The 16,408-nt window shown below is 40.0% G+C and overlaps 1 protein-coding gene across 4 annotated transcripts in view; it reads left to right on the forward strand.

Moving 5' to 3' along the window:
* The window catches only part of LOC125448602 (nucleotide-binding oligomerization domain-containing protein 1), a 61,858-nt gene that overhangs the window by 6,765 nt on the left and 38,685 nt on the right, over nucleotides 1-16,408 (forward strand). The window contains exon 1 of one of the 4 annotated variants that reach the window (XM_059652775.1): nucleotides 443-555. The exons of 2 other annotated variants lie outside the window; for them this stretch is intronic. The gene's annotated coding sequence lies outside the window, so the exon portion shown is untranslated. Of the gene's footprint in view, nucleotides 1-442; nucleotides 556-14,985; nucleotides 15,137-16,408 lie in introns of those variants that run through there. One more of the 4 variants, XM_059652777.1, reaches the window with a different exon arrangement.

A 16,408-nucleotide genomic window follows, 5' to 3' on the forward strand; every position in this document is an offset into this window, starting at 1 on the left:
CAAAACTAAGATGATGATAAATAGACGTGGAGTTTTTTTCATATATGTGCCTTTTGCTGAAACAAAATTTAAAAAAAATTTACTACTTTTTCTGGATTCTTCTAATGGATTTTATGCAAAACTGAGAAATATAAAACCTTATGTATAGAATTCATGTTTTGTTACAAATGAAAGAACCATCTATGAAATGGTCAAAAATCTCTATACAAAGTTTGCAATGATATCCTGAGAGGGCAAAGGATTCAGTTACATAATTATTTTGAGTCAGTGTGAAGGGTGTGGAATGCTGCCATAATTGTTGGCTCTGTATACGACAGAGCAGATATTCTCACTTGACAACTGCGTCACTAGAGCTTTCAGACATGCATACTGTAAGTTTTGCCTTCAGTTCTTCTGGCAGCAGTCCATACTTTGCTGGGCATTGCTACAAGTAAGACCTCATTTCCTGTAAATGGCTGCAGGAGTCACACTGTCATCGGGCAGAAGAACAGGACAGATAGATTAAAGTGTGTGTTGCTGGGCCTCTTGTACAGGGCTGCTTATTGAAAATGATGTGTAAGTACACGAGCTTATTCTAAGCCATGTCAATTTAGGCAATTTGTGCTCCAGGATATTTTAACTGGGATTTCTGTGTTAAGGTTAATCAGGTTTAAGTCAGTGCAGCTTATTGACTTTGGGATAAAAACTGGGTACAAGAAATTTTAGAACAATCAATGAAGCCTTATGTGGAGCAGATGTTCAACATGTTATGTTGGAAGATGGGCTGCTAACAAGGGTTTAGGGGCATGACAGCCTACCTCCTAACATGTGTAACCCCGAGGGCCTGACATAAGAAAGGCATGGAACCTCCCTCCATGCTTATCACAATTTTGAGCTCTTTGCTTCTCCAGTTCTGACTTCTAGTGCAGCACTTCCTTTGCCACACCATTGATGTCTGTGCATTCACCTACCTTAGTCTGGGAATTCAATCCTTAAAACCTCCCTGTCTTTCCACCTATTTTCTGTACTTCGATCTTCCTCTCTGACCAAGGTTTTGATAATCTGACTTACTTCCCTTGTGGCTGTATGAAAAATAAGGATACATCCTAATCCGTTGTTAAAGTAGCTAAAGAAATGTAAGTGGTCAATATTGAGACAAAGTTTCTAAGGAAAAATATGCAAAAATATTGGTGGCTTAGTGGTTAACACTGCAGCCTCAGCGCCAGGAACCCAGGTTCGATTCCAGCCTTGGGCGACTGTCTGTGTGGAGTTTGCACGTTCTCCTCGTGTCTGTGTGGGTTTCCTCCGGGTGCTCCAGTTTCCTCCTACAGTCCAAAGATGTGCAGTCTAGGTGGATTGGCCATTGCTAAATTGCCTGTAGTGTTCATGTGTGTGTGGGTAATGGGGGTTGGGTCTGGGTGAAATGTTCGAAGGGGCGGTGTGGACTTGTTGGGCTGAAGGGCCTGTTTCTACACTGCAGGGAATCCAATCTTATCTAATCTAAAAAAGTTTCTCGAATGTGATTCCCTGTCAAGGCTAATATTTGTCTTGCCTGGATGCTTTGTGGCCTGTTCTACCAGTTTAAAGTGGTGGTGACTCCTTGAACCTCTGTTGTCAATGTGGTTATTCTGTGCACTAATTTATTGCAACTTTGTGGTTGTCTGGGATACTTCAGAAAACAATTAAGAGTTGCCAATCATAGTACAACACTGGAGTCACACATTGACCAAATGGTGTGAACACAGCAAGTTTCCTTTCCTACATGAGTAAACCAGTTGGGTTTTTGCAATATTCTAGCTGCTTTAATGTTTACTTCCACTATTACCAGTTTTTAATTTCTCAGTTTGTTGCATGCAGATTTCAAATACTGCCTTGGTTAGATCGGAACTCAAATTATTCATTCAACATTTCTAGTTTGCAATGAAGTGATATAAACATTGCACTACTATGCGTGTAGTTTATAACATGAAGAATTGTTGTGTTTTGTTTGAAAGAAAGCCAATGAAAGGCTTGCATTTATACATCACCTCTACATCCCAAAGTGCTTTTATAGCTTTCTAAAATATTTGTTCATGTGATGTGGTCATTGCTGAATAGGCCAATACTTATCGGCCATCGCTATTGCCTTTGAAAAGGAGGTGATGGGCTGCATATTTGACCCGCTGCAGTCTTTCAGGAAAGGACTTACAGGATTTTGACCCAGTGTCAGAGGAGAAATGGCTATTATAGTTCTAAGTCAAGACGGTGTGGCTTGGAGAGAATTTGTAGGTGATGGTGCTTCCATTTATTTGCTACCCTAATCCTTCTAAGTGTTAGCGGCTGTGGGTTTGGAAGGTGCCGTCGAAGAGGTCTTTGTGAGTTGCTGCCATGCATTTTGTAGATAGTACTCGCTCCTGCTGCCACTGTGTGTTGGTAGAGAAGTGAATGAGTGCTGAAGGTACTGGATGGGATGCTGTATTCTGAAAACTGTTGAGTTTCTTCAGTCTTTGGTGGAGCAGCACGCATCCAGGCAAGTGGCAAGTTATAAACTCATGGAGGCCTACAAGTAGGGAAACGGGCCCTTCGGCACAACTTGCATATGCTGCCCAGTTTTCACAATTAAACTGATCCCTTTTGGCTCATGTCCCTCTATACCTATCCCACCCATGTACCTGAGCATTCCATCACTGTCCTGAATGGTGCTTTGTCAGTGCTGGACAGGCACTAAGGGGTGCAGCAGATGAGTTACTCATCACAGAATTCTAGCCTCTGATCTGCTGTAGCAACCGTCTTGTATATGGTTGATCCAGTTCAGTTTCTGGTCAATGATAACCCACAGATAGCAGGAGATTCAGCATTGGTAATGTCATTGAATGTCATGGGGAGATGGTTAGATTCTCGCATGTTGGACCTGGCAGATGTGTAGCATTAATGTATCTTGTCCTTTATCAGTCCACCTCTCAATGTTGCCTGAGAGTGGCTGCATATGAGCCTGGGAGTGGTATAAAAGAATGCCATTCGACTCACCTTGTCTGTCTGGCTCTCTACTGTGAGAGAGTCATGACTGGAGTTGATCATTGTGTAGTCATCAGCAAACAGCCCCATTTTTGTGCTTCAGATGGAAAGAAGGCTACTTGTGAAAATGCTCAAAGTGCTTGAGTAGAGAAAACAATGCTGAGGAACGATTTTGAAATACTTCTAAATGTAATCACTGGTGTAATGTAGGAAATGCTCCTCAGAAAAGTTTACTATGCTAATTTTACCTTCGTGGTTGACCTTGCACTATATTTGTTCAGTGCATACTACTTTCTGATTTTTGATTTTTCTGTTGTCGTATATGCTCATGTAAAAGTAAATCTTGTGAAAACCAACCCAATGATTTTTGGCCTAAAACAATATAACTCTTTTACACACCTCACGGAAAAGTTTATGTTACTTTTTCAGGGATCAGAGTCCCAAAGTTTCAGACCCCACGTATAATCTTGGAGATGGTGGGGCTTTGGATAGTGTTGTAGAACAGAGGGACCTAGGGCATCAGGTACATAATTCATTGAAATTTGCATCACATATAGACAGGGTGTTTAAAAAAGTATTTGGCATGCTTGCCTTTATTGCTCAGACCTTTTGAGTATGGGAGGTGGGACATCATGTTGAGCTTGTACAGGATGTTAGTAACAGCTCTTCTAGAATATTGTGTGCTGTTCTCGTTGCCATGTTGTGGGAAGGATATTATTAAGCTGGAGAGGGTTCAGAAGAGATTTACCAGGATGTTGCTGGGTGTGGAAGACTTGAGTTAAAGGAAAGGCTGGGTAGGCTAGGACTTTTTCACTGGAGTGTAGGAGATTGGGAGGTGACCTGATGGAAGTTTATAGAATAATAAGTGGTATAGATAGGGATAACGGCAGTTGTCTTTTCCCTACGATGGGGAATTTCGAGACTTGGGGGAACATTTTTAAGAGAAGAGAGAGATTTAAAAAAAGACAGGAGGGGCAAATTTTTTACATAGGAGATGATTCATGTGTGGAATGAGTTTCCTGAGGACATGGTGAAAGTGAGTACGATTACAATGTTTAAAAGACATTTGGATAAGTACGTGAAAAGGAAGGGATTTTTGGATATGGATGACGAGCAGGCAGGAGTGCCGAGGTTAGTTTGGGATTATGCCTGACATGGACTACTTGGACTAAAAGGTGTGTTTCCACGCTGTGAGACTCTGATTTTATGACTGTGTTTATGATTTGATTTTTATGATAAATGTATCAATAAATTAGTGCTTAAATGTTTACATGTAAGTCTTTTGCTTCTATTTATTCAATTATTAAAATGATGAAATTATGAATGTCAAAACACAGTTTGATTATTTTTAATTTACCAGTAATTATTATAACTTATTCTTAATTGTTATGATTTATTACGAATGTTTTGTGGATTATGCTTGGACCTAGAGCAAGCGCACAAGCCAAACGTTGGAAAACACTACCTGTGTACAAGTTGGCACAAGGACTTTTGTCTTAAAAATGGATCCAAACGTTTTTACTTTTACATGTGCTTAGATTAGATTAGATTAGATTCCCTACAGTGTGGAAACAGGCCCTTTGGCCCAACAAGCCCACACCGCCACTTGAAGCATCCCACCCAGACCCATCCCCCTATAACCCACACACCCTGAACTCCACGGACAATTTAGCATGGCCAATCCACCTAGCCTGCACATCTTGGGACTGTGGGAGGAAACTGGAGCACCCGGAGGAAACCCACGCTGACACGGGGAGAATGTGCAAACTCCTCACAGACTGTCACTTGAGGCTGGAATTGATCCTGGGTCCCTGGTGCTGTGAGGCTTCAGTGCTAACCACTGAGCCACCGTGCCGCCCCTTATGTGGGAATAATTGTAGAAGTTAACATTTTGTAAAATTTATGCCCTGGTGTTTTTTTAATTGTGCTCTCAGTATTAATGTAAAACAGGTTTCAGTAGGTACAGCCCCCTAATTCTGGGAAAGATTTTGTGCTAAAAGCTTTGAAATGATCAGCGAGTGGATCTAGTGCTTTCCAACTAGAAGATTTCTGACACATGTAGTTGCAATTGTTAGCTGGAAAATTGGCAAGGGATTGAGAGGAGATGCTCCTCACTCCATGTGTCGTGAAAGAGATCAGAGAGTGAGTTCACTAACGACAGGTCAGAATCTGCTTCCGCCGGTATGTCCGTGTCCTGGACTTTGTCACAGGGATGCCAGAAATTCCTCTGGATCTATGACCCTCCTCCAATTTTGGTGTCTTCATCTCTGTCTTCCCCTTTGCCACTGGCAGTTGTTTCTTCAGCTGTGCCTGGACCCTTTGCTGTGGAATCCCTTCCCTAAATATCTGTCTTCACAATCACAGAATTACAAAAGCACAATGGTGCTGAAGGAGGACATTCGAATCACATTATCTGTTCTGGATCTCTGAAAAGTTTGTGTTCGTGCAAATCTCCTGCCTTTCCCCCGTAACCCTGCACATTTGTTTCTGTTTAAATGATTGTCTAATTTCCTCTTGAGTGTCTTAACTAAACCTGAACCACACTTCTAAGCAGAGCATTCGAGACCCTAAATACTTGCTGAGTGAAGCTATTTATCACACAATGATCCTTGAGACACATTTCTTTAACAGAGCTAAGATAATAAAGTGTGGAGCTGGATGAACACAGCAGGCCAAGCAGCATCTCAGGAGCACAAAAGCTGATGTTTCGGGCCTAACCCTTCATCGTGACTGTCATGTGTTCTTTTTAAAGATACAATCTTTAACAGAGCTATTGGTCCTCAGTTGCATTCAGGGCTTATGTTTATTCCTTTGTCTGATAACACTTCTGTGATTGTGGTGAAACCATTAGATAAATACAAGTTGTTATTGAGGTAAAAGAACTCTTAAAACAATGTCATTATGTCTAAGTTGGTGAGAGTGACATTAACTTCCCATCTACTCGTAGGAGAAAAATGTGGTAGCCTTTCTTCTTAAACTGCTGCAGTCGATGGGGTTGAAATTGTATCAGAGATAAAAGGAACTGCAGATGCTGGAGAATCCGAGATAACAAAGTGTAGAGCCGGATGAACACAGCAGGCCAAGCAGCATCAGAGGAGCAGAAAAGCATCAAATGAAGGGTCTAGGCCCGAAACGTCAGCTTTTCTGCTCCTAAGATGCTGCTTGGCCTGCTGTGTTCATCCGGCTATACACTTTGTTATCTCACAGTCAATGGGGTTATTCTGTGTACAGACCTAATGTGGTTGAATTACTTCTTTCGCTACTCCAGGGGACAGTTAAGGGCCAACTACATGGCTGTGGGACTGGTTGAGGATGACAGTAGTTTTATGATGGTTTTACAGTCTCCACCACTGATTTGCAAATTCTCTCTTCTTTTGGTTTTTCTGCATATTACATGAGATCATCACAATGCCAGTTGATCCTGCTTCCCATCAACCATCACTTTTTGATTTGATGGGTCAGTTATGCAGCCGGAGACCATTCTTGCTGATAGCCTTCCCTATGTGTGCAGGCTGAGGACCAACACCAGTGTGTGTTGGTTTTCCTACACCAACGGCTAGTCTCTTCCAAGGTGATCTCTTCAACTGGGCTATCAATTCCCTGATTTTCAAAAAATGAGTGCAAAAACTGTCACTGTGGTTCAAATTATTGTTTGTAACCCTTAAAAACTACTAGTTTAAGCTTCAGGATCACTGGTATGATAATAAAACTGTTGCACAACAACCAGTATACCAACAGGTCATAATGTGAAGAGTTAGAAAGTTTTGTTTAAAAGAGAATAGAATGAAAGGCTTGCGTTTGACAAAACACCATTTCCTAACACTCATGAACTACTTTTGAAATGGACTCCCTGTTAGAAGATATGGATTGCTTCTTTGAAAGATTTAATGTGATAATTTGAGTTTCAATATTTATCTGTTTATCAAGCTGCTTATTAGATTTGGATTTTTCATGTGTTCTGTTAATAGGCTCAACATTTACTTCCGTTAAGTTAAGATGGGCTGACTTGTGTTTTAAATTGGGATAAAATCATCTTTAGCTGTGCGTAATAGTGTGTTATTGTTACAATTAAGAAAGAGGAAATGATCTAATGGGCGGTTGCTCAAGTTTGGCCAGCTCTGGCAGCACGCCCTTTCAGAATATTCTTTGAGAGTAACGGGTTCTGTTATCTCCGAAAATAAGTATTTCTGCTTCCTGACTGATTATAAAAAGAGAAAAGAACTTATGTTTTGTAGTGGCTTTGACACATCCCAAAGCATCAGGACGTTAATTGCATAAAATCTCTAAACAAATAGTTGACTCAGCACGCCAGATCAAAAATAACTGATGGACAATAGGACCTTTCACCTACTTTTTTCGTAAGATAAAGCCCCAACACTATGGTTTAGATAGATATGACTCCAAACATTATAAATGGGAAGCAAAGTCAATGGTAGAATTTTTGTGTTCCATAAAGTTATTTTTAAATGATAAACTTGCTTCTGTATATTTCTGTTATTTGAGAAGGAAATAGCATGTTTGAAGGGAAATTGGCGATAACTTTCCATTATGACCACCCTGCGTATTCACAGACATTGAAATGCTTTCCTATTTTATTTGGCATCCCACGGACCAGGAAAGTATCAGTCCTACAAGCCATGACTTTCATAGTCACTTCACCAGCAGTTGCTTCTTCCAATTTCATCGGCTGCTTGCACATATGTATTGGTGGTATTCGAGTTGAGAAATTTGCCTTCATTCCCGCCTGATTTTTGGATGCAAAACAGGAGACACAAGTGACTGTGCTAGGGTATAGCCTACAGTGTCCCAAAGATGATTGAATTACATTGGATGCCATAATTGGTAGAGTTTGATTATCATGCCTTTGGGAAAACCACCTAAAACAGCCAATATGTGAATCTAATGATGAACCCAAGGCCTGAATTAGATATCCTCCTGAAGAAGTGCAGCGTTTTGGCTTAAATGGCTAATGTGCAGTTTGGAATAATGTCAGCAACACTTTTAATTCCCATACTGGGAGAGGTAAACTTGGACCAGCCTCCTGGCTCTGCTCTCGAGAGTGGGAGACAATTGCAAATCAGTACTGACATAAGTTGCCCAGAAAATGGCTTGGGAAGAATTATCAGCAGATAATGAACCAAGAAGCTGCCTTCAGACAGAGCGTAGTATAATGTGATTTAGGTGCTGCTCATGTTTTAGTTGTGGTTGGCAAAGCTGGATGGTTTGGGGCATTTTATTTTATTAAAGGCAGTATATAAATGTAGGTTGTTGTAGCAGCACACAGCTGCCACTAAAAATATAGGCCTATTTTAAACGCTGATACATGAAGAACAGGAATGTGCCTCCTAGTTTCACAGCACACCTGTGAAGCATTGTCAACATACAACTGGACCCTAGGCCCACTTTTATGAAATACATCTCATGGACACACACAAACTAAGCAAGAAAGATCAATCAATGACATACTCAGGAAATTTAAGGTTAGTATTAGGTTAAAAGAAGAGGCTTAAAAGGTTGCAAGAATATGTATTAGGAGCATTTTAGAAACCGGTAAATGGCCATGAAAAAGATGGAAAGGGGGGAAAAAAAAGTTGAAGCAAATTAGCAAGGAATTGAAAATTGGATTTGAGAATCTTTACAGGTATATAATAGAAGAGCATTGATCCCTTAGAAGCAGCGACAAGAGAAAACGAGGAAATAGCAGAGGTTTTGAACACACATTTCGTTTGTGTCCTCACCATTGATGATACAAGTTGCATACCAGAAATGATGGGCAACCCCGGTGCAAAAGTGGGTGAGGGAATTAGAAATTATATAGCAGCAGAGAAAAAAAGTACTGAAGACATTTTAGGAACTAAAATCCAACAAATTCCCAGGATTTGACAGCAGCAACCTTCATTATAAAAGAATTGGCTGCTCTTAAGGTCAACTCTTATTGATACAGATAAGTTGCAAAGTTGTAATGCACGCTGCATTTCAAAGTAAGAGTACAAAGAATATAATCAACATGTGACTATGAAAACTCTCCACAGACATAGATCAATCAAATAAATATGTTGGTTACCCACACTTCAGAATTACTGTCAGAAAAGTGGTTAATCTAATTTTAAATTGACAGCACTAGACTGGCCCTGTTATTCACTGGCAGTTCTATGATTGGAATCCTGTTGAAGCTTTGCAGCTGTCATTTTTGCTTTCAAGTTGGATCCCATTTAAGAAATATTTCTGGCTATGAAGTCTTTGGAAGAGATAGAGGTTGGAAGGCACGATAACATAATTAACCAAGAGTTCAATTAACACAGTAGAACGAAGATGGCTTTTGAAGGTGGTGTTTAGACTGTGTCTCCAGATTGAACTAAAATAAGCAGTCTGGGTGCATATTTTGACTACAAAATAGCAAAGAAAGAAAGAGAATATTTCATTATTTTTATTCATTCATGAGATGTGAGTGTTGCTGGCTGGACCAGCATTTGTTGCCTGTCCCTAGATAAACTCGAACTGAGAAGCTTGTTACATTATTTCGGAGGGCTGTTAAGAGTCAACCGCATTGCTATGGGTCTGGAGTCATACATAGGCCAGACCAGGTAAAGATGGCAGTTTCCTTCCCTAAAGGACATTAGTGAACCAGACAGGTTTTATTGCAATAGACAAAGGTTTTCATCATTGTCATGATATTTTTAATTCTGAATTTAAAACAAAAAGAATGCAACTTCCACCATCTGCTATGATGGAATTCGAACCTAGGTCTCTCAGGTGTTACTTGGGTCTCTGGATTGTGATTCCAACACCAATACCACTGCCTCCTTTTATAGAGTGCTAGTTTAGATCTCAGGATGGTCGAATGCATTGACAGACAATGAAGCACTTCTGAAGTATAGGCGAAATTATAAAGGGGAAAAATGAAACAAAAAGTAATGAGTGTGGAAAAGGTTGGACTAAACAAGAGAGGATGTAAGAAATTAATGTTGTAATAATTGTTTTTACTTTCCACATGCAAAGAAAGAACGTGCATTTATGTAGCATCTTCCATGACTTTAGAATGATCCAAAACACTTTGCAGTCCATGAAGCACTGTTGCCACTGCTTTATTTAGGCTGATTGATGTAAATGTGATATACCTTGTATTACACTTTTGGCCATTTTAAAACGTTAGTATTTTTACATTATTCCACTATCTCTCAAAATTATACCAACAGCAGCCGCTAATTACTCTAAACTGTAAATGCACTCAATTTCAAAGGGATTAAGTACACAAGTTAAAAGCCGACTCTGTATATTTAGATAGTGCTAATATTGATAGTTAGAGTGAGAAGAGGGTTAACAGAATACATTTCAGAACCTAAAAATGGGGTTGGTCAGCTCAGTTAGCTGGATGGTTGGTTTGCAATGTAGAAGAATGCCAACAGCATGGGTTCAGTTCCTGCACCAACTCAGGTTACCATGAGAGCTCTCCTGAGGCATGGTGACCATGGGTTAAACCACTACCAGTCATCTCTCGCTAAATAGCAAACAGCCCTGTGGTCTGGTAAAACAACGGTGACTTCATCATGCTAAAATATCATGTTAATACTAAGTAAGAAATAACGCAATGCTGGATCTCCTAAATGATCTGAAGCCAGGGTGAGACCTAAACCATTGTGGCAAAATTAGGTTCAAAGGCAAAACGGAGAAAGGGAAAAAAATGAAACACCTCAGTGTATTAAAAAAAATCACATTAAAGGGGAACGTTCAGCTAACAACTCAGATACATTGAAAAGGAAAAAAATGTTAATTTTTGGTTGCTTGTCAAGCAAATATGTACCTATTTATACTCATCTATTTCCCTCAGCAACGTCCAGTGGATCAATTGTCCAGTTGTTGGAAAACCAATGTATTACAGTGGGGGTGGGGAAGGTGTTGCTGTGTGCTGGTATTGACCTTGATACTACAAGGAGGTGCCTAGCGGATCATCACTCGCGCTGATTGCTGGGCAGTCAGCTATGAATGCCATTGGACAAGCTAACATTGTTTGAATGGGCCAAGAGAAAACATTTGAATGTAATCACTTGACTGAGGTTGAGGGGAGAAAGTCTTTGCCATGTGCGAAGGTCAGAATGATAGTTGACCTTTACGAGGAAGCATAAACTTCCATTTATACAGCAAGTCTGTCTTTGAGGAAAGCTGTATCCTGTTCTAATCTGTCAAAATGAAAACTGGCCTGAAAATACACTCGTGTGTATCAGTTCCCTTCCTGCATGTGAAAAACTTCCAAAAAAAAAACTGATCACGAGCTCAGGTCAGTGCATTTGCCGAATTGTGAGCATTTGTCTACAGAAATAGCAATTGATTTTTGTTTTCAGGAATTCATTACTGAAACAACTCTTATTTCTAAAATACTCTGTAGAATGCTATATATAAAGATTGCGCCTGGTGCGGAATGACCGACAGCAATAAGATACCTTTGGATTACATCCAGTCTCTAATTTTGATATTGAGTAGACTCACATCAGGAGGGGCTGAGTGCAGGTTATTATTTTGATTTGCTGAATTCTAACATTTTAATATTTAGCAATTAACTACTTCTGTCTGGTGTAGATTATCCTCCAGATACAGCATCCAGACAAGTCACAGCCTTAGAAATTTGTTATTGTAAATTTTCAGATGCATGACCTGTGGCATGGACTTAAACCAAGTTGAAACAGTAAGGCACCGATATCAGTCTAACCCTGAGTTTAATGCCGTATTAACATGAATTGGCTGAGGTCCAGGTGCCTTCTGAACCTCTAGTATTTAATTGCCCAATTTTACATTGTTCAACTGAGTTATGCCCAGATTATCTGATTATTATCAGGCTGCTATAGGTGGGAGGTTGGTGCATGCAAATGTACCTCTTCACTTGTATTACATCAAGAAATGTACTTAATTGGCAGAAAAAGGCTTGGTCTGTTCTGAAGTGCTGCATGGTGCAATGTGGATGCAAAGTTTTCTTTTTCACTAGTCTCCTATCAGTGCACACCATCTGATTTATCTTGATGAAGGAACTGTGTAAATATAAATATTGCAATGTAATCAGTAGATCCATGACTAAAAATACATTTCCTTAATTCTTATGAGCAATTTACATGCTGTTCCTGTCCATCAGCAAATCATGTTATGGAGTTTTTCTGCCCAAGAGGGCAGATAGGGTCATGCATTAGCATCTCACACAAGAATCTCTGACCACGCAACAATCCCTCGGACAGCGTTAGCCCTATGCCTTGTGACTAATAAAGGAAGACGTGCATTTATATAGCACTGCTCATGATCACTAGCTGGTTCAAAGCACTTTGTTTTTAATAAAGAAAGATTTGCAGATGCAAAACACTTTTCACAGTCTCCACAATGAAAATGCTTTGTATGCGGGTGAAATGAAATCACCGCTGCAACATAGGAAGTGTAGCAGCTAATTTACACTCAGAAACGCAATAATTGATAGCAACCTGATAAGATGTATTTTTAGATGGATAATTGTTGACCAGGGCACTGGGGAAACCTCCCCTGCTTTTCTTTGAAGTAATGTCATGGAATCTTTCACACCCACCCAACCTGACCAGTAGCCCCCAGTTTTAACATCTTCCTCTGAAATGTCAGATCAGAAAGGTAGTAATTCCAGCAGCAGCGACAGTAACTACGGCAGTGGTGTCAGGAGCAGACAGCTGGGGCCTTCCCAGACAGGAAGATGAGCAGAGGACTTATCAAAGACTGCTGAACTTTTAACGTATTTCATTGTCTTCCTAGTTTAAACTATTACCTTTTTTTAAATTTTTCTACTAACCGATGAAGTAATGCTTAACTTTTTAACTTTCGTTTCTCTTACTACTTTTGTAGCTAAACTTTTTTTTTGTAGTTAAGTACCTTAGTACCTAAGATAGTGCCATGTCATATAGTCACAGACACTTTGATCCAACTCATTTAAGCTGACCAGATGTCCTAAATTAATGTAGTTCCATTTACCAGTGTTTGGCCCATATCCCCCTAAACATTTCCTATTCATATACTCATTCCAGATATCTTTTAAATGTTGTAATTGTACCAGCTTCCACCACTTCCTCTGGCAGCTCATTCTATACACACACACACACACACACACACACACACACACACACACACACACACACACCACCTTCTGTGCAAAAAAGTTTCCCCTTAGGTCCCTTTTAAACCTTTTCCAGTTCACCTTAAACCTATGCCTTCTAGTTTTGGACTCTCTTACTCTACGAAAAAGACCTTAGCTATTCACCTTACCTGTGCCCCTCATGTTTTCACATCCCACGGGCCCATCTGTCCATGTCCAATGCGATGGCCTAGGCATGTAACTTGGACTTTTATGAATTCTTTCTTAGCCAGGTTTATCACTAAGCACACCTTCTGAAGTCTACCACATAATTGTGATAGATACTTTAAATGTCCCTTCCACATATGACTAAAAATCACCAAATTGTCTATTTATATCAAACAATTGAGTAATCCCGAAATGATTTTGTTGTCTAGTTTTTGAAATGTAGCTGGTGCAGTTTTCATACCAAATGGCATAACTTTAAACTGGTAAAGTCCATTCTGTGTCACAGAAGCTGAAATTTCCTTCAGTCTGTCAACTAAAGGGACCTGCTGGTATCCTTTTGAGTAAGTTTAGGTTCAAAATAAAAGTTGCTTGTCCTGCCTTCTCAGTACAATCTTCCAGCATGGAATAGACCATAAGACATAGGAGTGGAAGTAAGTCCACTCCGCCCATCAAGTCCATTCCGCCATTTAAATCATGGCTGATGGGCATTTCAACACCACTTCCCTGCACTCTGCCCGTAGCCCTTGATTCCTTTTGAGATCAAGATTTTGTCGATCTCTGCCTTGAAGGCATCCAACGTCCTGGCCTCTACTGCACTCTGTGGCAATGAATTCCACAAGCCCACCACTCTCTGGCTGAAGAAATGTCGTCTCATTTCAGTTTTAAATTTACCCCCACTAATTTTTAGGATTAGAATAGGATATGAATCAGATTCCATAACTGCATTGACATTGTGGTAATCAACACACTCATTGGATACTGTCTGATTTTGGCACCAACAATATGGGTGAACTCCATTTGCTGCAACTCACTTCAAATACATTACCTTAAGCATGCTTTCAATTTCTTTTTGAACTTGTCATTTTTAGAGATTTAAATCTATAAAGGACATGGCTTGATTGGAATGGCATCTCCAATATCTACATCAGGCATAATCGTGTTTGTGCTTCACAGCTTATTCCCATATATCTCTCCATGTGATTTTAATAACTTTTTCAGATCATTCTGATTTTCTTCTGGAAGGTAACTCAATAATATATCCCAATTTTTGAGAACTTCATTACCCAACTTAATTTAAGGAAGATCAAATTCAAACTTGACTGCATTTAGTTCTTCACACTGAATTGCAACAAGTACCACATTCTCTCTCTTGTTTCCTTCCTCATCAAAATACTGTTTGAGCCTATTCACATGACACAATCTTGAGAGTTTTCCTTCTTTCTGTGTGGCAACATTATACAGTTTTCGCTGTACTCCTGTACTTAGGTACACTTGACAATAAAATTTAAATCTAAAAATCTGCATGCAGCATATTCAAAAGTGCCTTCTCAGTACTGCATTGGAGTGTCAGCCTTGGGTACTGTGCTCAGGCCCCGGAGAAAGACTTGAACCCAGGAACTTGTGGTTCAGAGATATGTGTGCCACTGACTGAGTCATAGCTGACAAAATGAGAATGAGGTACTCTTTGAAGTTTAGTCACAAGTTGCCATGTCGGAAATGCGCACCAGTCTCTGGAGGAGGACCTGTATCCTCCAAATTAAGAACGGGGTGCTATCGGCGAGCAACAGCTGCTGCATTCAGACAACGAAAGTAGTTCATACAGATTGTTTTGTGAAACTCTTAAGGGCAAATAGGGAAGTAGTAGGGCAGGCACCAATCAGCGATAGATCAAACACGGATCTGTGAAAGTAATAGTACTGTTGACTACACAAAGGATCGGCACGTTTTAAAAGTGTTTATCTGTATCCTACTCGTGAGGATGATGCTTCCCACTTCAACTTTGCTTTGCAAGTAGAAGATCTGGCTGTTGAGGTTGATTGCTTATTCAATGCTTTTCAGAGGGACAGTGTTTGACATTTTGAGGTGAGCACTCTGGATTGAGGAAGCAAAGTTATCAGATCTACGCTGCTGGTTTTACAAAACGTGTGGCACTTCTGTTTAAGAATTGATTTGTGCTGATTGGTGATGAGACAAGAAAACTCACAAAAGAGCTTCAGGCGATCTCTTAAAACAGGATAATGGCCTAGATCAGTGTTGGCCATGGGATTAATTGGGAATCTGGATGGGGCTAATTGGATTTCGGATTAGTAAATAATGAATTGGCTACAGGATAGCAATTGACACATTAACTTGCTGAGCATGTGAACTTTAACCTTTCTGCACATTCCTAAATTGCAGGATTCCAGGGAAAAAGGAGATTTATCCTACATGCTCAGAGGGCTGGTGTAAGCAAAAGGGGCTGAGTGGCCTCTCTATGCACTGTAACAATTCTCTGAAGGTGGAAAACAAACTGTGAAAACTAATTTGATCTTTGTGGCTCCCTTAATTCCTTGGTTAATGAATGGTGGTAAATACCTGTTTAGTAAATATGAGTTGTCAAGTATATTTACCTGAATTGTGTATAAGATGTACTCTGCTAAAATTCATATATCTGATAAAACGGTGCCATGGGGTGAGTTCTGAATAAGTGTCAAATGGGACTGGAAACGTTAGCTTTGTTTCTCTGTCCACAGATGCTGAGTTTCTCCAGCATTTATAGTATTTTGATTTTATAATAGTAATTAATTTGTAGTTAGTTTGGAAGCGCTATATGCACAGAACAGCAGTTCTGTGGAAACCAAGTGCTGAGGATGTAAAAGTGAAACAGATTTCAAACCATTGAGAAGTATTTCCAAACTAACTTCCAGAGTAGCTGCTGATCATTGATGACTGAAAGAAGGTCCTAGGATATCAGACAACGTAACAGTTAGTGGGCCTTCACGGTCAGATTTTGGAATGTTCTGTGGCTTGAAGAGGAAGAGACAGGTTTTTGAAATTGCTCTGTTTGATTTTGTTTGACAATCTACAGTGAGGGCAGTTGTATAAATATAATCACTCATATAGCTCCAGCAGACCAATGGAGGATATCAGTCTGTGAAATTCAGTATGTTTAATATGCTTATTCAGTACAAACAGCCTACTTCAAATATTCTGGAGGAAATTTTTCCTAAGTCTCTTCTTCTGAACTGCCTGCCCTTTCCTGTGTTCTACTTAATTGCTGCTGATTGTGCAACCATTTGAGTAATGGAGACAATGTGCATGAGTGGCAGTCAGCCTTTCCTCAGAGAACATTGGGATGTAAACTTAAATGGCCTC

This window comes from Stegostoma tigrinum, chromosome 2, assembly GCF_030684315.1.
Source record: "Stegostoma tigrinum isolate sSteTig4 chromosome 2, sSteTig4.hap1, whole genome shotgun sequence".
NCBI classification, from domain to species: domain Eukaryota; kingdom Metazoa; phylum Chordata; class Chondrichthyes; order Orectolobiformes; family Stegostomatidae; genus Stegostoma; species Stegostoma tigrinum.